The sequence below is a fragment of the Pinus tabuliformis genome, chromosome J (assembly GCF_031772625.1).
Source record: "Pinus tabuliformis cultivar Carrire ecotype Pingquan chromosome J, CPIR1, whole genome shotgun sequence".
NCBI lineage: Eukaryota > Viridiplantae > Streptophyta > Pinopsida > Pinales > Pinaceae > Pinus > Pinus tabuliformis.
This window is the reverse complement of record NC_142295.1, coordinates 460,670,841-460,676,554: the sequence shown is the minus strand read 5'-3', so window position 1 is coordinate 460,676,554 and position 5,714 is coordinate 460,670,841. Positions and strand designations below refer to the sequence as shown.

The window sequence follows — 5,714 nt, the reverse complement described above, 5'->3', positions numbered from 1 at the left end:
ATATAACTTAATAGGAGCACTAAACTATTTTACTTTTGAATTACATTTTTCATTTAAATACTTTACTTTTTTTTTCTTTAATATTTTTTTAAATACACATCAATATTACCTATTTTTAATATTAAGATATTTTATTTGTAACTCATATTAATTTTTTTTTTAATTAATAATTTTTTTTAAATAAAATTATTACTTTCATCATATTAAGAATTAAATGAATTACAAATCTTCTTCTTATTCAACGTTATTGAATTTTTTATTAGTTTCAATTACTCTTTTTATTTAAACATTGAGATGTTTTATTATAATCAACACACACACACACATATATATAACATGGATATTGAAATAGTTTATTTAAGAGCTTACTGAAATACTTTTAAAAAAGTATAAGAATTATACAACTTCTTCATATTCAAAAGTTATAAAATTATGTTACTTGATTATTTATGGTTGAGATTGAGACTGAAATATTTTTACGTTGTATTTGTGTCTTTCATACTAGGTTGTAATATCAACAATGAAATTATGTTACTTGACTATAGGTAAGAGTGAGTGAAATATGTTATGTTCTCTTGGTCTCCTTGATATTGGGTTGTAATATAAAAAATGAACACAACAATCACACTTAGAAGGAAGTTATTATGTTTTATAATACCTTTAATTAAAACTAACCAAACATGCATGTTCCTTTTTGTTTTTTATTATAACCAACATTGTTTTCTCATTTAAAGAATATTTTTATTTTATTTTAAAAGTGACACGTGTCAACCCTATGTTGAGCACATAAAGAATTGCACATATAGACCCTAGAATGCTCTGGAATGCCTATGCAATCATCAATCATCATTACTTAAATTTCTTGATATACCTATCATCATTTTTTTTCAAAAAAATATTTAATTTTATTAATAAAACAAATTGCAAATATAATAAATTGTATAAAATAAACTTATTATTTTTTACTTTTAATTACTTTTTTCACTTGAACCTGCAATATATTTTTCTATTATTATTTTTTGAGCTAACTCTTTATTACAACATATTATCTAATGCATGATAAAAATGACAATGTTGATTCTCTTCTTTACACTAGTCATAATAGAAAGATATTTTTGGATTGGGGTTCATCACCTTCTTAGTGGTTAACCATAGAGCCTCACCTCAAGAGTGTCAAGAGAATTGAACTCATAACTTTTTAATAACAAAAGTATTTTAATGACAAATACTCTACCAATTAAACTAACCCTCAAAAACAAATAAACTGTTATAAAAAATTATTTTATTATTATTAATTATTCTCTTACCCAAATGGGAAAGTACATGTAAAGCCTTGTTCACTAAAAAACAATTTAAAATTTCCACTTTTACTTCTCTCGTTAAATCCGCATCAGCTAACAAAATGGAGTCGTGCTCCGCTGTGATATGGATCGAAGGGTTGCACGACGTCGAGATCTTCGGGAGGAGCTGATTTAGACCTAGCGGATTTGGCATCGTCGGGAGTAGCTGATTTAGTCCTAGCGGATTTAGTCAAATAGTTTTATATAACATTTCTCTATCACAATATATTATGCTTCTAAGTCATTCATCACGGTTCCACAGTTTCCGATCGCTTGCAACATTAAATGTTTGCCAGTAAACAGTCACGCACCTTATCTCAGACCGAAATTCTCGAACGTCAAATCATGAATGATTCTCCAACCAAAGTGCTTTTCCCACTAACCATACACCTGAAAAGTTTATATACCAGATTGTCTTTTTAATTGATCAATTTTTATGTACCAAAATGGTTTTTCCAGTGATCAAACTTGAAAATTATATAATTTATATACCAAATCGTCTTTTTAATGGATAAAACATGAAAATTTTATGTACCCAAGTGGTTTTTCCATTGATCAAACTTGAAAATTATATAATTTATATACCAAATTGTGTTTTTAATTGATAAAACATGAAAATTTTATGTACCCAAGTGGTTTTTCCATTGATCAAACTTTAAAATTATATAATTGTGTCTATGATTTAACACTTCAGCATCCCACTTACTCCTAGACCACGTAAAACTAATAAGACCCCACTTTTCTTCGTAATCACCGTCCTCATGTGGTCGAGAAACAACTCAACCCTCAGTCCGGGCTGGCAGAATCTAAAATTATAACACTCGGAACCGGCGGCGCCCGTCAAAATCTATATTTCTATTTCTCTACTGTATATATTCATGTCTGAGTATGTAAACATGTATACAAACTAAAATAACCAGTCTTGCTATACTCGGTCACGATAACGATGAAGATGACGATGAGGCACAATGTACACCCGTCATGAGAGGCGGGATTAGTTTCGCGCATGAGTACAGATCCATCGATGTTCTGCAACCAGTGCCCATCAAACATGCATCAGTTTTCCAATATTCAATCAAATATTTATATTTATCATTTTTTTAAGGTGCATGAAATCAGAATAAACCAGATTATTAAATGATTAAAAAAAGGCGCAGAGAAGAGGAAATACGTAGGACTTGCTGTGCGCTGAATCTCTTGGTGACGTCTTTACAGAGCATTCGGCGTATCAAGTCCTTAGCGGAGTGAGATATCGAGAGCCACCGATCAGTTGGGAACAGAAGGCGCCCACAGAGTACTGCCTCAAATATCGCCTGCGGCGTCTCTCCCACAAAGGGACGAGCACCACTGAGCATTAAGTAGGCAACGACCCCTGCGCTCCACACATCCACTTTCTCGTTGTAATCCTTCCCTCCCAACACCTCCGGTGCTACGTAATACGGAGTACCCACAATCCCTTGAATCGGTTCTTCCCCTGAATACGTTGATGTCAGAATTTCAACCATGGGATTCATCGATCCATACCCAAAAGTTCCATAGAATTGTATGACAAGGGAAGTGGGCAAGCATATATCATTACCATACCTGGAGTGAAAGAAGAGGCCTGCCCGAAGTCTGCAAGTTTTATTTGGAGGGAATTCGAATTATTGGCAAGGAGAATGTTGTCAGGTTTTATATCTCGGTGGGCGATTCCCATGTAGTGACAGTAACTGATGGCCTCCATGAGCTTTTGCAGGATGTTGGCCGCCTCGTTTTCGGAAAAGGGTACTGTATTCTTCTTGCTAACGATACTGTCGAACAGATCTCCGCCTGAGCACATCTCCATTACCAGATGGACAAACTCATCATCCTCATAAACGTCATGAAGTGAAACCACAGTGGGATGACCTGAGAGATACTGCATGATCTTGATTTCGTTGTTGAGGCATTCTCTGTCGACGGAGTCGTGCAGATCTGATTTTCTGATGGTCTTAGAGGCGGCCTATTGCCCACTTTGCTTGTTGAAACATCTCCTGATTACTCCGAATCTGCCTCTACCGATCACTTCCTCCTGCAATTGGTAGTTCCGAAGGACGGCGTCCGTCATTCCTCGTTGCCTCTAATCTCCCAAGTTTGTTTGGAATATGACGCACCGGCTGTAAGAGTGCTGTGGGTGTCAGATCTCCCAAGCCACAAATTTGGTATTGGCATCATGAGTTGGCTTTGACTTTAAGGAAATCGAAGTAGGGTACTCACGTCAGAAATGGAGTGAAATTTCAACGGAATCTTTAACGGCGGGGAATCGTGGGATCCATGGCTGGAATATTCATTTCATGTATGAGGTGAGGTCAGGCATATGACGAGTTTAGTTTTAATAATTGAAGTGAGGACAATACTGAGTTTTGTTTTTGAATATCCATTTTGTATCGATTTGGAGCCGGATCAACTTGCAAGAGCACTTTGAATATGTAATGCACCTGAGAGGATCTTGGGTACCATTTGTGACGATATTGGATATTTATTAATTGAGAAAATGGGTTAGGTATTTGTCATGCAGTTTTTTCTGGAATTATATAGATTGATGGATGGAAGGCGAGATTGAATATCATCCATACAAAAGAAGCGGTGTAATAGCTATTAATAAATAATAAATATTTTAATACTTCTCTCATAATTAATTCTAATTTTCGTTATTTTAATAAAAAAATATTTTATATTTTTGTCAATTAAAATATTAAAGTATATATATTCAATATCATTTAACATATATGATGATGATGATCATCTCCGCTTAGACCAAATAATGATCTATCGGACCTAAAAAGACAAATTATTTATTTTGATTTAAGATTTTATTCCTATGCTCAAAAAGCTTGGAGAGAAGCCTCCTGAGCTCACTATAATTTTGGCATTGTAAAAGGCTAGGAAGGTCAGTATTGTAACAAAGGTTGTGAAATTGAGATCTAATGTGGTTGTATGCAGGGCACTCTAAGAGGAAGTGGTTTTCATCCTCGATGCTCCTATTCTCACAAATATGGCAGATCCTTTCCATCCATGACGTTTTAGGAACTACCCAGCGGCCAGTTTCACTATGGAGCTCATGAGAATTCGTTCTAATCTTTGCTATATTAATTTTCTTTTTTGAGCTAGTTAGAATAGAGAGATACTTTTGATCTTCAAGGGTGGGGTTGATGACCTTCTTATAATAACTTAATTTTCTTTTAGACGCTAAATCTTTCTCACACCACAATTTTTCTTTGAACTTAGAAGTAACAATATCTTTAATGTTATTTATGTTTTGCAAAGCATCATTCTCATTGATCTCCCAATAGTTTAACAAGGCCCTTGTGTCCTTATGCCATCCTCGGTTAAGCCTTAGGTGATTTTGGCTGGAATTTAAAGCTAGCTTAGGAAGTCTATGATTGTCTATGTTATTGAGCTTGTGCTTGTACATCAGAAACCTGACCATAGCTAGGCTCTCAATAGAAGAAAGACCTGCTTCTATAAGGAGAATAGGATAGGGTGTATTACTTTTAATTTTCAGGTTATAAGTTATAAAACGCTTCTGGATTTGCTCAATCTTCCTCCATGATTCTCTGGAGATGCTGCAGCCCCAAACTTCACAGCCATATAAGATAACAGGAGTGACTAAAGTTTCAAAGAGGAACTTCTTTTTATCCCACATTACGAGGTTTGCCGTTTTACAATTATTTTCAAGACCAAAATAAGCTTTCCATCCCCCATTGATCCTTTTCTCAATGCTATGGTTCCAGTTGAGCTTGTGATGGATATCAATTCCTAGGTACTTGTAAGAATAAACTTCCTCCAAGTTATTATTGTCATACGTAAAATTAGCGCAAGTGTCCTTCTTAGATTTGATAATCATAACTTTTGTTTTGTCTGTGTTAACAGTCATACCCATGGTAGAGCAGAAATCCTTAAGAAGCTTGAGTTGCTTATCAAGATCAGCAGGGCACCTTGCCAGAAGAACAATATCGTCAGCATAGAGAAGAAGGATAATGACTATCCCAGCTAAGATTGTGCCACCACATCCTGCTTCTTCTAAATAACCTTCGAGCTTATCGATGTAAATGCCAAATAGAGTAGGGGAGAGGGGGCAACCTTGTTTAACTCCGATGTTACACTTAATATCTTTTGACCACCCCTCATTGTTCTTTAACTTGGCAATTACATTCTCGTATAGCCTTATAGCAGCAGCTCTTAACTCAAGAGGAACCTTTAGCTCTTCTAACCTATTCCAAAGGTTGTATCTAGGAACCGTATCGAAAGCCTTTCTAAAGTCTACAAAGCAGCAGAATAAATTGGATTTATCATTACGACATTCCTCCGCAATGATCCTTAGCGTAACAAGGTGGTCTATTGTTGAGTGATGCC

General features: G+C 35.1%; 1 pseudogene; it reads right to left on the bottom strand.

The window, feature by feature from the left end:
- Nucleotides 1–2,334: 2,334 nt before the first annotated feature.
- On the bottom strand, nucleotides 2,335–3,426 carry LOC149227826 (phosphoenolpyruvate carboxylase kinase 1-like; annotated as a pseudogene).
- Nucleotides 3,427–5,714: the final 2,288 nt, after the last annotated feature.